The sequence below is a fragment of the Podarcis melisellensis genome, assembly GCF_964234715.1.
Source record: "Podarcis melisellensis genome assembly, chromosome: 7".
NCBI classification, from domain to species: Eukaryota; Metazoa; Chordata; class Lepidosauria; order Squamata; family Lacertidae; genus Podarcis; species Podarcis melisellensis.
In genome coordinates, this window is record NC_138539.1 from 9,107,433 (window position 1) to 9,125,970 (window position 18,538).

Genomic DNA, 18,538 nt, shown 5'->3' on the forward strand with positions numbered 1-18,538 from the left:
AATGTTGAGGATCGCTGGCTTTCTCAGAGGAGAGTTTGGCTCCCCGCAGGTTAGCAACTCTGCCTAACAACCATTAAAAGAAGAAGAAGAAGAAGATTTCGCCTGAACAAGAACAAGAAAAGTCTGGTGTGTTTAATGCAGAATTGACTGTTTTATCCCCCTCCTCTCCCCGCCCCAGGAACATTGGACCACTTGGCTATATAGAGAAGCATTGCCTCTATTAGGTTCCCGCTGCTCACCGTATTAATCATAATCCAGCACACCTTTCAGAAAGTAAATAACATCTTTAAGATGATCAGACTCGGTTTCGAACAACATTTTTTCTTATTAAACAAGCATGCGCGAAGAGAGCGAGAAATCAATAGGAGAGAGTGAGAGTCGCTTGCGACAGGTGCAAAAGACATTTGTTATCACCAGCGCGGCCCTCGCAGAAGATGACAAAGCTGCCACATTATGGGCAGAGGTAATCTTCCAGGGCTCAGCCGGCGAAAGTCCTTCCATATAGCCCCAAAGTTCTGCATCTTTTCCTGCCACTGCAGGCAAAAGCTGAAGTTATGTTGCGGGCAGTGCTGACTTCTGCAATGCAAGGGGAAAAAATCCCTTCCTTCTTTCCTCTCGGAGTTCCCGCCTCCAACCACAGACAGAGAAGAAATTCAATTCATTTCGTATTTAAAGGAGAACTTATCTAATTTGCACTGTCTGAAACAATCCAAGCATAACCATCCTTTAAAAATATGCATTTCTCTGAATTCTGTAATGCAGTTTCCTCGGCACATGAATATATCAATGCATATATTAGTAAGTGTAACATACAAAATGGATCATAAACGTTTTGCAAAAAGGCGCAGATCAGACAAAATTGCATGCGAAAATTTGCAAATAATGAGAGAACACCTAAAGAGGACTAATGTGTTGTTCCAGATTCTACTGCTTTCCCCCAGATCTTGAAAATCCTGGTTAGTGTCAATGTCTTGGTATTTTTCTTTTATTCTGTAGGTTTATTATCACTTTATTGACTTGGGGAGAGAAAGAGAGAGGGAGAATGAGAGAAGAACCCTACAGCAACATAAAATAAACTGGAGGTTCTGAGCACAAAATCCAAAATGGAGCAGGTCCGCGACAGAAAGTAAACAACAAATTGCATTTGGCAGGAAAGATCTCCCTCCCTTAGTACTAAAAACCTCGTTGAAAAATAAATTCCTGAGTGTAATTGAAATCGTTGCCAACTCTTCAGATGGATAAGCAAGAGAGCCAACGACCAACGGCGATGATTAATAAGTGCTGCCATTTACCAAGAAGCCGTTTGATTAGTGCTGCGCTCACTTCTACGGCACTCCATCTGTGGGGCGTAATCAAGATCACTTAATGCAGATTAGCTACCCCTTAACACACACTTCTTTGTACATCCAATGAAGGTGGACTTTATAATCTAGACATGGGCTGTGTTTATATGGTAGCTTATTCCATTTCCCTAACTGGAAACCTAGTGGAATCTACTTGACCCCCCCCCCCAAATTGCGGGGGGGGGGGGGTTTAAAGCAATTAGACCTGGGATGGTACACCAGCATTCAGTTCTTTCTTGCTGATTCGATGGGGGATTAAGGGAGAATGGAAGTGGAAAGATGAGGATATTGTCCAATAATAATAATATAATAATAATTTATTATTTGTACCCCACCCATCTAGCTGGGCTTCCCCAGCCACTCTGGGCGGCTTTCAACAAAGATTAAAAATACATTAAAATGTCACACATTAAAAACTTCCGTGAATGTCTTCTGAATGTTAGGTAGTTGTTTATCTCTTTGACATCTGATGGGAGGGTATTCCACAGGGCGGGTGCCACAACTGAGAAGGCCCTCTGCCTGGTTCCCTGTAACTTGGCTTCTCGCAGTGAGGGAACCACCAGAAGACCCTCAGCGCTGGACCTCAGCGTCCGGGCAGAACGATGGGGGTGGAGACGCTCCTTCAGGTATACTGGGCCGAGGCTGTTTAGGGCTTTAAAGGTCAACACCAACACTTTGAATTGTGCTCAGAAACGTACTGGGAGCCAATGTTTTGCTGTTGTGCCACACCACACCCAACCGGTGTGAGTGAAATTTGGCTTTGCCTGGCGGTACATCGGGCAAAAAGCCACTGCTTCATAATGCAACAGGTACTGCAATGTGAAAGGAATATTAGGAAACAGGGATAGAAGTTTGGGCATTATAACCAGGAAAACGAATGCAATATTCCTCAAGTCTGAATGCACCCTTGTTCTGGTCCCGTAAATCCAAACTGCACAGATTTATAGTCTAATCGACAGCAGCTAATAAACACCTACCAACTGAGGTTAGTAGTACTAACTGCCAACCTAGCAGTTCAAAAGCACGAAGTGCAAGTAGATAAATAGGTACCACTCTGGCGGGAGGGTAAACGGCATTTCCGTGCACTGCTCTGGTTCGCCAGAAGTGGCTTAGTCATGCTGGCCACATGACCCGGAAGCTGTACACCAGCTCCCTCGGCCAATAAAGCGAGATGAGCGCCGCAACCCCAGAGTCAGCCATGACTCGACCTAATGGTCAGGGGTCCCTTTAACTTTTTAACTGAGTATCAGTGTGAAGCAGTGCTTAGAGTGTTGGATGAAGACTTGGGAGATCAGGGTTCAAATCCCTCTTCAAGCCATGCAGTCCACTGCCTGACTTTGGGCCGGTCACTCACTCTCTCAGCCTAACCTGAGAGAAGATTGTTGTAAGGAGAACATGGAGAGGAGTAGAAGGAGAGCCCTTTGGATAAAAGGTGGGATAGAAATGCAGCAATCAATCAATCAATCAATCAATCAATAGACATGGTAAGACTGTAGGAAGAGGAATAATAATAATAATAATAATAATAATAATAATAATAATAATAATAATAATTTATTATTTATACCCCGCTCATATGGCTCTGGGTGGCTTCCAAAAAAATATTAAAATACTGTAATACATCAAACATTAAAAGCTTCCCTAAACAGGGCTGCCTTCAGATGTATTCTAAAAGACTGGTCGTTGTTGTTCTCTTTGACATCTGGTGGGAGGGCGTTCCACAGGGAGGGCACCACTACCAAGAAGGCCCTCTGCCTGGTTCCCTGTAACTTAGCCCCTCGCAGTGAGGGAACCGCCAGAAGGCCCTCGGTGGTGGACCTCAGTGTCCGGGCAAAACAATGGGGGTGGAGACGCTCCTTCAGGTATACTGGGCTGAGGCCGAATGCATCTGAAAGGATCTCCTCTCAGACAGAGACAACTTCATCCGCTCTTTTCCCTGTGGTTCAAGTCTGTTGGAGGCAATGAACACAAAACAGAAGTCTGTCGGAAGCTGGTCCAGTTGGGCAGATGGGGCATTGCAGTGGGCATAGCGTGGGTTGCCAACACCCAGGCTCATGTGGAGGGAAACAGATGGAATACGCATCCACATTCAACTACCAATGGTGTCTATGTCACCCAGGAGATTGCAGCTGCCGAGATAAGAAAATAAGAGTCATTCCATTTTCTGGAGAGGTCACTTCCTGGTTCACATGGAGAAGCCGTCTTCAATGGAGCCCAGCGATGGAAGTGTGCAGCTGCATTGAAGCAGCCCTGGGTGTTGTAATTCTGTGCTCCTAAAAATTCTCCACCCAAACCAACCAGCCTGTACCTCCTGGTCTTGCTACAACAAGCCCTGGGATTGCTGGCAAGCCTTCCTTCTGTGAACTACAGCTAATTTATCTTAGGATCCAAGCCACTGGAGACAAGCGTACCAGTGTCGGTACAGGAGGGTACAAGCCCCGGTGCTACGAGACTTACGTGTTCCTGGCCAACCCACCCCTGCAAAGCATCTTTCCACTACACGCAAAACCAGGTCAGGACCAGAGTAAAAATAGAAAGCTATTATACCAAGCAGGCAGCTGTCTGTGAGACTCTGCGCTTCGCTTCCCAAGGCCAGCACGACTACCTCTTTGTTCGCTTCTCCGATAAGAGCTGGCTGTCACAGAGTGACGGGGCCTCGGCGGAGCTGTGGAGAGGATACATCAGCGCCTTCTCTTCTGCCACAGGTTAAGCAGCCTGTCTGGCACCCGCCTCAGGGCGAAGGCTTCACTGAAATGCTCTCGGCCTCATTTGGGAAGGAAGCCACGAACGAAAGGGGTGCAAGCCAAGGCCAATAGCCATCCACAACCACCACTGCTTCGGAGTCATGTACAGCCCCATATTTCCTGAAGATCACAAGTCAGCCTGCTGCATTATACTGGGTCAGTCCGTTGGTCCATCTAGCTCAATAATGTTGGCACTGGCTGGCAGAAGCTCTCTAGGGTTTCAGGCTGGGGGTATTTCCAGCCCAGCTTGCAGATGGCAGGACCTTCTACATACAGATGTTCTACAACCCTTCCCCTGGTAGCCATGACTCTAGAACAGCAGTTCTCCACCTGTGGGTCCCCAGATGTTGTTGGACCACAACTCCCATCACCCCTGAGCTCTGGCCTTGCTAGCTAGGGGCGATGGGAGTTGTAGTTCAACAACATCTGGGGACCCACAGGTTGAGAAAGGTTGCTCAAGAGCAAGGCTGAGGAACCTCTGGCCCTGCCAATGCTGTTGGACCACATTTCCCATTATCCCTGGCCACTGGCCATGTGATCTAGATCTGATGGGAATTGTGGTCCACTCCAGCAATATCTAGCCCTATCTCAGTCTAGTGAGCTGTGCCACCATAATCACAGACAGATATGTACCTGTCAGGCTTTGTTAACAAAAGCAGGTGTGCATCAGCCCAAGAGTGGATTGTTTTCCAACCTAACATGCATAGCAAGCCCAGGAGAAATGGAACTGTAACATCCACATTGAGCCTGGGCAAAGGTGGATCTAGGTGAGAGAGGCTGGTCTGGCTGCATCAGGTGCAGAGCTTCTGGGGCACCACAGCAGGTGCCACAACTATGACATCCCACAGAAGGCGAGAGGGACACAGATTCTGGCAATATAAAGTTACACATGAGAACTACCCAATCAGTCTCAATTGTATGCTGCTGCCTCCTTAAAAAGTTGTACTTGGGGAATATCTTTCACTGCCTCCTTCCTTGGCTCCTTCGCAAGCAGCAGAAGAAATGCTTCCCAGTGCTCTCTGCTTAATGCTAGTTGATGCGGGTGGCGCTGTGGTCTAAACCACTGAGCCTCTTGGGCTTGCCAGTCGGAAGGTCGGCAGTTCAAATCCACACGACGGGGTGAGATCCCGTTGCTCTGTCCCAGCTCCTGCCAACCTAGCAGTTCGAAAACATGCCAGTGCAAGTAGATAAACAGGTACATAAATAGGTATGATTTCTTTCCGCGGGGCCTGTAAGACAGAGTTGTTCCGCCAGGCTTTTGGCTTGGAATTAACTTGATCCCCTCCCTCTCTTTCTTTTTTTCTTTTTTCCTTCTGTGATGGAACTTCTACTTGGGGACTTCCCTGGCTTTTTTCTGGCCCACGTAGGACCAGTCTGGATAGTTAGCCTTGGTAAAGACTTGACATTTTCATCCCCAAAAGTTTTTGAGTTTCTGCTGAAATGAGGCTGCATTTTAATGTTGTCTTTTAATCTTGTTTTTAAAGTTGTATTTCAATAAATTGTTTTGTATCTGGTGTTAGCCACCCTGAGCCCAGTCTTGGCTGGGGAGGGCGGGGTATAAATAAAATTTATTTATTATTATTATTATTATTATTATTATTATTATTATTATTATTACTACTACTGCTGCGACGGGAACGTAAACGGCATGCCCATGCACTCTGGTTTCTGTCACGGTGTCCCATTGCACCAGAAGCGGTTCAGCCATTCTGGCCACATGACCCGGACAAACGCCGGCTCCCTCTGCCTGAAAGTGGAGATGAGCGCCGCAACGCCATAGTCGCCTTTGACTGGATTTAACCATCCAGGGGTCTTGTACCTTTACCTACCTGCTAGCTTTCCAGCATCACAGCACGGATGGCTAATCCTTTGCCGAACTCCGCTCCTCTTCTTCATTAACCTGCCCCTAAACACAGGTCAATCTGGCAAACTGCTGTTTATGTTAAAATCATGAAGTTGTAACATCAGGAGACTGTTGTTTCCAATTGCTTTCTCAATCTGTTTCTTGGAGTGGCTTCTAAAGAGCCGAACAATGAGGGCGAGTCAAAGGAGATTATCCTTCCACACGTATGAAGAGACGAGGTTTGACATTGGGCAACGAACGGAGCCTCGGCTGAAAGGGAAATTTCCTCCTTGCAAATTCAGCTCCTTCGGGTTTTCCCATCTCCAGTCGCTCTGGAATAAGCTTGTCGCTTTTGAGCGCTTTGTATTAAGAGTAAAACTGAGGAAGAAAACAGAAAGCTAATGAGCTCACGGTTGTGCTGGTTCCTTATAAATAACCTCAACATGGAAGTAGCTTTGTGGACGGAATGTCTAATCTGACTACCTCCATTAATTCAATCTCAGGGGTCCCATTAAATAGGACTCCATTATGTTGCCAACAGGAAATAGAGACTCCATACATCTCATTTGCTTCAGTACCACTTGTGGTTTCTCCATCTTCCGACTTTAAATCTGTTTGCTTTTAGAAAGAATCCAAAGCAGGGCAGTGATGGATTTCTCTCTTTTTTAAATAAAATAAAATAAAAGTCTCTGGTCTCCCATTTGTCTTGGACAAAGGCTAAGTATGTTTAATGGGAACAGATCAATACATTCAAGGAAGGACACATGGTACAGTCACCTCCAGCCCTTCACATACAGGTTTGCCCTTTGTAGTGCCTGTGGTATCTAAAAGAAGAAGAGGAAGAAGAAGAGTTTGGATTTGTTATCCCGCTTTATCACTACCCGAAGGAGTCTCAAAGCGGCCAACATTCTCCTTTCCCTTCCTCCCCCACAACAAACACTCTGTGAGGTGAGTGGGGCTGAGAGACTTCAGAGAAGTGTGACTAGCCCAAGGTCACCCAGCAGCTGCATGTGGAGGAGCAGAGATGCGAACCCAGTTCACCAGATTACGAGTCTACCACTCTTAACCACTACACCACACTGGCTTTTTAAGGGGCTTAAAAGCTTGCACAGGCTGGCCACATGTTACTGAGCCAAGTTCAAGGGTCATTAAGAACTTGGGTCCAGGATACTGTAAGGACCTCCTGCCAAACCACTGAGCTCTTCAAGGGAGTCTTTGCTGGTGGTCCTCCACACGCATTCATAAGAACACCCTGCTTGACCAGGCCAATGAACTATCTGTTCCAGCATCCTGTGGCCAACCAGATGCCCATGGGAAACCAGCGAGTAGAGCATGAGCACAAGAGTCCTCTTCCCTCCTGTGGTTTCCAGCAGCTACTTTTCAGAAGCCTTGCTGCCTCCAGCTGTGGAGAACAGAGCATAGCCATTATGGCTAATAGCCATCCATTGGCTTCTCCCCCATGAATTTGTCTAATTCTCTTTCAAAGCCATCCAAGTTGGTGGCCATCACCGCCTCCCCTGAGTTTCATAGCATGGCTTTGCACTACTTGAAGAAGTACGTTCTTTTTATCTGCCCCGACTCTTCCAACGTTCAGCTTCGTTGGAGGAGGAGGAGGAGGAGGAGGAGGAGGAGGAGGAGGAGGAGGAGGAGAAGAAGAAGAAGAAGAAGAAGAAGAAGAAGAAGAAGAAGAAGAAGAAGAAGAAGAAGAAGAAGAAGAGGAGTAGTAGTAGTAGTAGAAGTAGTAGTAGTTTGGATTTGATATCCCGCTTTATCACTACCCGAAGGAGTCTCAAAGCGGCTAACATTCTCCTTTCCCTTCCTCCCCCACAACAAACACTCTGTGAGGTGAGTGGGGCTGAGAGACTTCAAAGAAGTGTGACTGGCCCAAGGTCACCCAGCAGCTGCATGTGGAGGAGCGGAGATGCGAACCCGGTTCACCAGATTAAGCCTCTCCACCTCCCAGAGGGGAGGAGTTGTGAGCGGGAGCCGTTTCCCGCCTTTAGCAGGGGGCATACCGGCCCCTGCTTTGCTGTCCCTGTTGCCGTGTGGCCATTGCCTACCCCTTCACTTTATGGGTATTCCGTTAAAGGAATCCAGCGGTTGTGGATCCGGTCCGACACCCTTGCTGGTGGCTAGGGCCATGGCACGACCCCCGGTGACATCAAGGGGGAGCTTTCAGTTATATTTGCATCAACAGGCTCCTCCTACTGGTGGTTAACCCTTGTTAGACCTGAGAAGGTGGAGTCACGCTCCGTTGTTTTATCCAATGCCTAAGCCAATACCTCTCACATGCTGTAATCAATAAACTTGTGGCCTTTTTTTAGCCCATTAACCTAATATTCTGCGTCCATGTGTCTTTTGTTATCCTCAAGTGGGTGGCGGGTCCTCAAATCGCAACTTGCTTACCGCTCTTAACCACTACACCACACTGGCTCTCCATTATGGAGGTTGTGAAAGGAGAAAAACTTTCCCCTCTCCACTTTCTCCATGCCTTGCATGATTTTTATAAACTTCTATCATGTCCCCTATTACTGGCCTTTTCTCCAAATTATTTGCACTGTTTTGTGGGACTCCCAGTAGAAATCAGACAGGCACTCCTTCCCCACTGAATTTCAGGCAGCCAGTGAAGGTCTTTCTGTTTCAGAAGGCATTCTGCGTAAGTTCTGTTAGGCCTGTTTTATGTTATTCACTTTTGCTTTTATTGTTTCAAACACCATATTATTTGACTGATGCCTTGCTTTATTGATTGCCCTGGAATCTGCCTTGTGATCGTTGACAGTCAAAAGCAACCAATAAATATTGGAAATAAATAAAGTAAACAAACTCACTCAAAAAGTCTCCAAGTCTGCTTTTCAGAGAACCAGGGAATCAATACAAACCACAGGATATATTTGTGGGACTTTTAATAATAAGCAATTCCATTGCTTGGAAAAGCAAGCGAGTTTTATGTTTTGACTCATCTGCATGTGTGACAGGACAAGAAGGGAGCAACTAACCTGTGATTTTTGCAAATGCCTTCCCCTCCGTTGGTTAAAGACTTTGAGATCGTGGGCATGAGTGAATGGCAACCTTTGAAAACATGAAAGCAAAGAACAGTTTTGAAAGGGATTTCGGGGGGAAAACAACAAAGATACACTTCTTTTTAATTTGAGCCTGATCTCCCGTGTTCCTTTGTAAGTTCTAAAAAGAACTATAATTGCCTTTGATAAATCTGCCTCAAAACAAGCCGGAACCCAGATGCCTCATCATTAAAACACTTAGAAGATTAAGTGGTTTTTATTTTTTTGGTTAAGTTTTAATTTAATTCAAAGGCTTATTCATTCATTCTGTACTTAAGACCTAGTTGTTCAGTATGGGAAACGCTTTATGGAATTGCACACAGAGCCTGGTACAAAACCGTGAAATTCCTCCTGCAGTTTTCAGTGGTGGCCTCCTCTTTTAAACAAACAAGGGTGGTGCATAGAAAGCAGCCTTATATGGTCAGACTATTGGAGGTTCTAAGTTCAGGATTGTCCACACTGATCAGAAGGAGCTTTCCAGGGTTTCAGAAAGGGGACATTCCCAGCATTCCTTGGGAGATGGCAGGGCTTGAACCAGGGAACTTTGGCATGCAGAGCAGATGGTCTGCCACTGAGCTATGGCTCTTCTGAGTAGACATGACTGGGATTCTAGGCAGTGGGAGAGGCCAGGCTAGGCAGAACAATCCATGTTGAAGGAGAGATAGAAGAAACCTAGGGAAGTCCGTAAGAAGTTGCCTTATACCAGGTCAGACCAATGGTCCATCTAGCTCAGCATTGTCTACACTGATTGACAGTGGCACTCCAGGATCTAAGACCAGAAGTCTTTCCCAGTCCTGAGCTCCAGCACCGAGGGCCTTCTGGCGGTTCCCTCACTGTGATAAGCAAAGCTACAGGGAACCAGGCAGAGGGCCTTTTCAGTAGTGGCGCCCGCCCTGTGGAACGCCCTCCCATCAGATGTCAGGGAAAGAAGCAACTACCTGACATTTAGAAGACATCTGAAGACAGCCCTGTTCAGGGAAGTTTTTAATGTGTGACATTTTAATGTATTTTTAATCTTTGTTGGATATCGCCCAAAGTGGCTGGGGAAGCCCAAGCAGACGGGCGGTGTACAAATAATAAATTATTATTATTGTTATTATTATTATTTCTAACTGGAGACACAAGGGATTGAACCCAAGACCATCTGCATGCAAGTTTATGACTGAGGTACAGCCCTTCCCCAAGGGAGTCTATCCCTTAAGGAAGTAGAAATGCATCTGGGCAGTCTGCAAATGGCTCCAAGGCTAAAGTGGGGGAAGGATAAGAATGGAGGTTGCTTTGTAACTTGCCCTGTAGCATCTTCCCTCCTTCTTGTCTATCAGCCACAGAGTCATTGAATTGTAGAGTTGGAAGGGACCATGAGGATCATCTAGTTCTAGGGACATGGGTGGCACTGTGGTCTAAACCACTGAGCCTCTTGGGCTTGCGAGTCAGAAGGTCGGCGGTTCAAATCCACTTGATGGGGTGAGCTCCCGTTGCTCTGTCCCAGCTTCTGCCAACCTAGCAGTTTGAAAGCACACCAGTACAAGTAGATAAATAGGTACCACTGTGGTGGGAAGGTAAATGGCATTTCCATGTGCTCTGGTTTCCGTCACAGTATTCTGATGCGCCAGAAGAGGTTTAGTCATGCTGGCCACATGACCCAGAAAGCTAGCTGTGGACAAACGCCAGCTTGAAAGTGGGATGAGTGCTGCAACCACATAGTCACCTTTGACTGGATTTAACCGTCCAGAGGTCCTTTACTTTTACCTCTAGTTCAACCCCCTGAAATGCAGGAAGCTTTTGTGCAACATGGGACTCAAACCCACAGCCCAGAGATTCAGAGTCTGATGCTCTACCAACTGAGCTGTCCCAGTGTCATGTCCCCATCCTATGGTTTTCCAAGCACTCTTCCTATCAACTCATTGTATGCTTCTTACCAGACATTAACCATGTGTCAAATTTACGCAAAGCCTCACATTCAAATTCCATAGGATGGGCGCTCCTACAGATTTGGGCAGATTGCTGAAGCATGGCTTCATTTGTATAGATACATTGAGAAAATTGTTGCTGCTGAGTGAAGTTACTATGGGATGGATTAGAAATTTGGATCTGTGTGCATTTTAATGCGATGCTGCCTAATTCATTCTTTCTGAAAATATATGCAAATTGTGATCCTTCAAAAGTCACACTTTTCTCAGTTTTTCAAAAAATAAAAGTGCATTAAAAATAAAAATGGAGCATTAAAATGCATGTACTAGTGAAAACAACAGCAAACGTGCATTATATTAGGGCAAATGGCTTGCAAAAATACGTATATAATAGGCAAAACTGCATCAAAAATGAGTATATTAAGAGAAACATGCACTAAAATGCTGGTGGGTTTTCATGACTTTCTTTTAAAAATATAAATCGCAAATTGATGCTGAAGTGTGACCAACCAACTCTACCATTCTATGACTTGAAAAAGAAGGAACCGTGAGAAACTGAAAGATTCATCCATCCCTAATTACAACCAGAGCAAGCCTACGTACTTTTTCAGGCCAACCTACACTGGACCCAAAGAAAACTCCTGGTCTTTTTTGACATCAGACTGCACCATCAGGGACTAATAGCTTTAGGAGGCAAGGGTTCTATAATCCTCTCTGAGCCAGATTAGAAGCATTTGCCTGAAGGGAAAATGGCTTGAGTTCCTTAACTAGCCTTACTGCAGGCACTTGGGAGGCCCAGCTGAGGACAAGATCCTCAGGCCTGACAAGCTGCCTTTTAAGAACTTCTTTCTTCCAGAGTATCACGAATCCAGTGGTGATAATAAGAGACAGCCGGACTTATTTCTGAACACAGTGCCTCCATAGATCTCTATAGGGCCGTGCTTGCAGACACAAGTTATTTCAGCTTAACAAATTCCTTAACAGTGCTTTAAAGGGAAAAAAACTATTTCTGATCTGTTCTCCCCGGGGTCCTTTTCTCACTTTGCATTTTCTACTTTGGGGTGGATAGCAGAGAACAAACTGCTAGGCATGCCTTGCTGAACGGTGGAGAAGGGGCAGCACAAATCTTTCCAGCTTGCCCACCAATAAAAATATAAAAGGCTGCGTTTGCAGCACCGAAGAGACCTTCTCAGGGGCGCAAGCCAGGGCAATGTGTCTGGAGGTCCTGGACTGCCCAGACGACAAGACCTTCCTCTTTGCCTTGCTGATGTGGTCCAAAGGAAAGCAGAGCAATGCACTTTGCACCAGCTTGGCTGCAAAAGTTGCTGGAAGAAAATGTACAAGGTGCCATCCAACTGTCTTAGGGACTCCGCTCTGGATCTGTGTAGAATTTACTCCTGAGCCTTGCCTTCTCCCGACTGCCATTCTAGAAAAACCAAAGGTGTGCATATTTTGTGGTCCGGTACACAGTCACTCACAGGGACGCGGGTGGTGCTGTGGGTTAAAGCACAGAGCCTAGGGCTTGCCAATCAGAAGGTCAGCGGTTCAAATCCCCGCGACGGGGTGAGCTCCCGTTGCTCGGTCCCTGCTCCTGCCCACCTAGCAGTTCGAAAGCACGTCAGGTGCAAGTAGATAAATAGGTACTGCTCCGGCGGGAAGGTAAACAGTGTTTCCGTGTGCTGTTCTGGTTTGCCAGGCTGGCCACATGACCCAGAAGCTGTCTGTGGACAAACGCCAGCTCCCTTGGCCTATAGAGCGAGATGAGAGCTGCAACCCCAGAGTCGTCCATGACTGGACCTAATGGTCAGGGGTAGCTTTACCTTTACCGTACACAGTCATTGAACACGTAAGCTTTATTTAACTACTTTGGTTAATAGCCTGCCAATAAGTTGCAGGCCTGCTGTAACCTTTTCTCCAAACATTGTACAAATGAAAAAAGAGCATGTGCATTTTTTTACGGGTGTCAAGAGAAAACATATCCCTAACATTCTTGCCCACCTAATTGCTTGTTGCATTCAAAGAAGGTGCACACAGCAATTGTGATTGCTTTTGGGAAACTGTGGGGGACCAACAGCAAACTGTGTAAATCAGGTAAACTGTGTAAATCAGATGTTTTGGGACTACAATTCCCATCATCTCTGACCACTGTTCCTGTTAGCTAGGGATGATGGGAGTTGTAGTCCCAAAACATCTGGAGGGCCAAGTTTGGCCTTGCCTGGTGTAAATGAAGGCATATAGGCTTAAACACTCATGTTTATTGGCTCCCTTCTGTGTAGTGGTTAAGAGCAGTTGACTCGTAATCTGGTGAACCGGGTTTGAGTCTCCGCTCCTCCACATGCAGCTGCCGGGTGACCTTGGGCTAGTCACACTTCTCTGAAGTCTCTCAGCCCCACTCACCTCACAGAGTGTTTGTTGTGGGGGAGGAAGGGAAAGGAGAATGTTAGCTGCTTTGAGACTCCTTCGGGTAGTGATAAAGCGGGATATCAAATCCAAACTCTTCTTCTTCTTCTATTTGGATGTGTTAAGGATGTGTGTCTGTTCACACTTCACACGTGCACACGGCTGCCCTAAATACAATCATTTTGTACAGCCTGGAACTGCTTTGCGTATATTGAAGTGCTGCAGCAAATCAGCTTATATTCCTTCAGAGAATTAGGGCTGCCTTAAGCTTTGCCTCCCACATAGTTTAAAAGCTACTGACGTAGGTTGAGTTGTTATCTAAACATGTGGAATGGTCAACCACAAATACTTCGTCGGTCAAAGCCCTATTGGTGCTGGTGTATGATTGGGCCAAGGAACCTGTGGCCTGTCAGATGTTGCTGCTGGCTCCAACCTCCATCACCTCTGTGTTAGTTTCTGTTCTTATCACTGTGCGGCTGCTTGGAGTCACAGGACTCTGTTTACATTCCAGAGTCCTTCCAGACTGTTGGAAGTCTCACGGAAGTCGGGAGACAGGATGTGACGTTAGTGGTTTCCTGTTTCCTTTGTTCGGCTGCTCTCTGCTTTCATAGAGAGAGGATGTATATTTCTTAGCTGTCTGCGTAGTAAGAAATAAAACACAGCATGTAGCCCAAACCTTTCGTCTCTTCCCTGTGTTGTATTCTCTGCTGAATGGAATGTGCCTGAGCCTCATCAAAGGTTCAGGTCATTAATTATTCGTCGGGAGAGCGATTCCGAAGGCTCGGAGGAAGATGAGCTTTATCAGCTTGGCCGAGTGGAGATCCTGACACTCTGATCATTGGACATGCAGTTTGGGCTGATGGAAATTGGTTTCCCAACAAGACCTGGAGAACCACAGGTCCCTCCTGCCTGGTCTTTGACCTTAGAATGGTCGTCACAGGAGATGTGGGGCTCCAATCCTGTATGTTTACCAGTGGCCTAAGTTCCATTGAACTCAACGGGACTTACTTTTGAGTAGACTGCACTGCTAAAACATTCCGTTACATGGATTCCCCGTATGAGGAAAGACTTTTCAGCACTAACCACAGACTAATATCTAAAGTGGTTCTTAAAACTTGAGATTTGTGAGCCGCTAGGAGGTTGCAATCATTAGGGCTGTCACCAAATTGCATACATTTGCATGATTAAAATAATCATTCTAATTATTTTTCGCGTCTGGATGATGCATGTGCGTGTTGCAGCCGACACATTATAGGAGGCGTATTTCCCCCTTCTATGTGAGAAAAGAGTAAAGGACTCTTTTAATAACTGCTTGCATTAAAAATAGATGCACGTTGCAGCCTGAGTAATCGAGGAACCTGTTGGGTGACACCCCCCCCCCACTTTTAAAAGAAATCAATTAAATGTTACAGGCCTATTAATTATTATTTAAATTGTACCATCAAGGTGCATGCTATTTAGAGCAATGGGGGGGGGGAATGTATCTGCCCCAAAGAGCATACAATATAAAATTCAAACGCTGGAGAGGTCATTCAAAAAAGTGAAGAATGTTGAGCTAAGGGCAAATAGTAGGGTAACGTGCATCCAATTCAAGTTAAGCATACTCAGGCCTAGCTTCAAAACACCAATGCAAGGCTACACCTGGAGACACAATTCTGACACTGTGGAAATATCACCCCTACGATGAATGAGATGCTAAAATCAGCAAGACGCATGGGCAGTTCCCATACGTTCTTCTTCCTGCTGCAGCATCTTCTCCAGAAAGCTGTTCCTGAGGGCTGGAAAATCCTCAAGATTGCTTGCACCGACTGGATTAACGGCGTCAAATAATTATCTCTCTCTGCTATGCCACCGTGCTTTCGTTCTGGCTGCCCTGAAGTAGCTTAGCACAACCCAAGTGGATTGGGGTATGTGTTTGTGTCCCCTTTATAACACGGAGGGCAGAAGGGTGGCAGCGTGGCTGACTCAAAAGTAAAAGGGGTAGATCGCTCAAGAATCTGATGCAGGAAGGTGGACTGTTGCAAAGTCAACTCTGCACCCCTGGAGTCCAACTATGAGTAGTATGTTGTGTAGAAGTTGCAATTCACCCTTTCAATTTCAGATTTAAGAAATTAACGCTGACATGTTGTCTGCTGTGCCAAAGATAGCAAAGGGCCTGCCGAGAAGGTCTGCATTATGGGGAAGAGAAATACAGTGGTACCTCGGGTTACATACGCTTCAGGTTACATACACTTCAGGTTACAGACTCCGCTAACCCAGAAATAGTACCTCGGGTTAAGAACTTTGCTTCAGGATGAGAACAGAAATCGTGCTCCGGCGGTGCAGCAGCAGCAGGAGGCCCCATTAGCTAAAGTGGTGCTTCAGGTTAAGAACGGACCTCCGGAACGAATTAAGTACTTAACCAGAGGTACCACTGTATCAGAACTGGCTTCAGAGAATAAAAAGTGGCATGGGCAGTGGAGGAGCCACAGTGAAACTAGGCAACTTTGCCGATGCGGAGAGAGGTTGGAACGAGAAGGAAAAAGATTGGAAGAGGAGTTTGGCAAAGGGAGATGACAGCTTGCAGGAAGAGTAATGCACGTTACAGCGTGATTTAGATCTGCTGCTGAATGGGAGAGCAGGAAGAAAGCCTAGGCACGTGAATTGCAGTTATGCAGGCTTAGCATGGGGTAGAGACTTCTTGCAAACTGTTCACCTTGAGTTAGGAACTGTCATGTGCTTATGTTTTGCAGGGGGCAGCATGCACTCATATGTCGGGCACATTTTGCATGCATAATGCGGAAATCAGAAGAATTTTAGGTCGCCTGACTGCTCATCCAACAGTAAGGAAATCAGGTGTGGCTCCCCCTCCCATCCCGAAATCCTTCTCCCTTAGCCAGCTTGTGCTCTGGGCATGTATGTTTACATTTAGACAAGTGCTTCTGCAACATTCTTCGGTTTACTTGTCTTAGCAGCACACACACACACACACACACACACAGCTGATAAGCCCTTTTTAGTAATGGGCTAGTTTGAAAGAGACTCCCTCAAGCTTATTCTCACACTGTGCAAAAGCTTACAAGCGTCTGATAAAGAATCAATATTTGTTTGCGCCGGACAATGAAACGGAAAAAAATCTTTTATTAATGTCTTCACAAAGTTACAGCGGTAAATGAATAAACATTATTATAGAGTTAAAACTGAGGTCTGAAAAACTATACATCTTGTCATGTCTAGGGTACAGCAGGTAGCATAAAAAGGAAGTCAAAGTGGAGTTTCAAAGAGCTGCTGGCTATTGTTTCTGAGGCACGTCGGTGAGGGGGGTGTTTCGAATCTGTCCGTAAGAGCGTGCAAAGTCCCTGGAAAACAGCAGAACAAAAGACACACATATGTATATATTCTTGGAACCAATAATTATTGGTGGCACTCTGGGGACGATCACATTGCAGGTGGCGGAAAGCACCAATTAGAAATATTACTGATTTATGCGGGGAAACCTTTTATATCCGAGAACAAAACAAGTGAGTGGGTGTCCTGTTAAGCAGAGATGACCAATCGCAAAGGGCAGGCTAAAGATAAATTTCCAGAAGAACAACACACCCTTTTCACAACCCGCTTGCAAGATGAAAACTAGCAGCGATATCCCACAGCTGCAGCTGTCACACATTCAGCTGTGGCATAAATCAGCACATGAAAAAACCTACAAATGCTACAGAGAGGTGTGTAACAGCCATCAGCTCAGGCCTGACCTGCATGTGCAACATGATGAAGCAGCAGAGGGGAACCTTTCACTTTGGGCTGCAGGTGGAAGGTGACATTTCTCCTTGCGTAAAGTAATTCCCTGGACACGTAAGAAAAACAAAGGCCTAACAGCTCAGGAAGAAAGCTCAGCAGGCTTTGAGATGTACAAGTTTTCTACTTGCAGTGAGACATCATTCTGCTCTGTGCACAGAAAGCGCTTTTGGGAAAAGCAAATCTTAATGTTCAAGAAGCAGTGTTAATGCCTTTGAGACACAGACACCAGGGAATTAAAGACCCAGTTCTTACTGAGGTCGTGGGAAGTGGTGCAGCCCTGGCACAGGTTTACCAATACCATGCGAGCCAGGCTTTGAGGGAAAGACTGCAATGACCAGGCCCTGCTTGGGAACCTGTAACCGGACGGATAAAAACCTGAGCATCTCCAGATGTTGCTAAACGCCAGCTCCCATCAGCCCCAAGTCCCAGCGTCACCAATGGATGATGGGAGATTCACTCTAGCAACATCTGGAGGGCCCATAGTTCTTCTAGAGGTTTGTCGTTACTAGAAAATAGGATGCTGGACTTGAATCAGGGCAGGCAAGGCAATTATTGTGCTCCTCTGATTATGTGTTGACTGAACAAAGTCCTGGAGCATTAAATCTAGACCTGGATTGGCTTTCTGTTGTGCCAAAACAGAATAATTGTTTTCACATGCTCCTTTCAAGCTCTTAAGTCTCGAAGAGTTGCTATATTCCTACTTTGAGGAAATGGAGATTTGCTGAACATCGAGTCTGATCTTCTGACTGTTTCCATCACAAGTGATGCTGCAAGATCTTGTTTGGGGTGTACAAATACACAAAAAATCTTTTTCAAGGAAGGAGGAAAAGAAACCTGCTTTCTTTAATGCTAGACTTTTCCCCACAAGAGTTTCCTTATATTGAAAGTTTGCTTATATGTAAATCTTCCACACACTTAAGGTTTCAGAAACAGATCACACCCTGCAAGACTAAAAAACGTTTCTTAGGTTGGGGAGCAATGTCTGGTTCAAGTGATTGACAGCACTCTTAAGGTTATGGGGGTGAATTTAGGCCAAGTTATCACATGCTAGCATTATTTCATGTCTTCAACCTCAAGTGATGGCTTTCATGTGCAAACAGCCATCCCAGGTGAAACACCAAATGCCAAGTTGTCTTATCATTTTGCTTCTTCTTTAAATATCTATAGGGCTGTCACGAGGAAGAAGGAGCAAACTTCTTGTCCCCTGTTTCAGAGGCTCCGGAGACCAATGGCTTCTGGTTACAAGAAAGGAGATTGTGACTAAACATCAGGAAGAACTGTCTGACAGTAAGAGCTGTTCGACAGTGGAACAGACTCCCCAAAGAGGAGGACTCTCCCTTCCTAGAGGTTTTTAAGCAGAGGGTGGATAGCCATCTGTCATGTATGATCAAGTTGAGATTCCTGCATTGCAGGGGGTCGGACTAGATACTACAATTCGAACAGACACAGAGACAGTTCACGTGTT

The 18,538-nt window shown here is 45.9% G+C and overlaps 1 protein-coding gene across 1 annotated transcript in view; it reads right to left on the minus strand.

Annotated features, from left to right (window-relative positions):
• Positions 1 to 16,399: 16,399 nt before the first annotated feature.
• KHDRBS3 (KH RNA binding domain containing, signal transduction associated 3) overlaps positions 16,400 to 18,538 on the minus strand; it is a 109,497-nt gene continuing 107,358 nt past the window's right edge. The window contains exon 11 of the transcript XR_014170353.1: positions 16,400 to 16,637. The gene's annotated coding sequence lies outside the window, so the exon portion shown is untranslated. The remainder of the gene's footprint in view (positions 16,638 to 18,538) is intronic.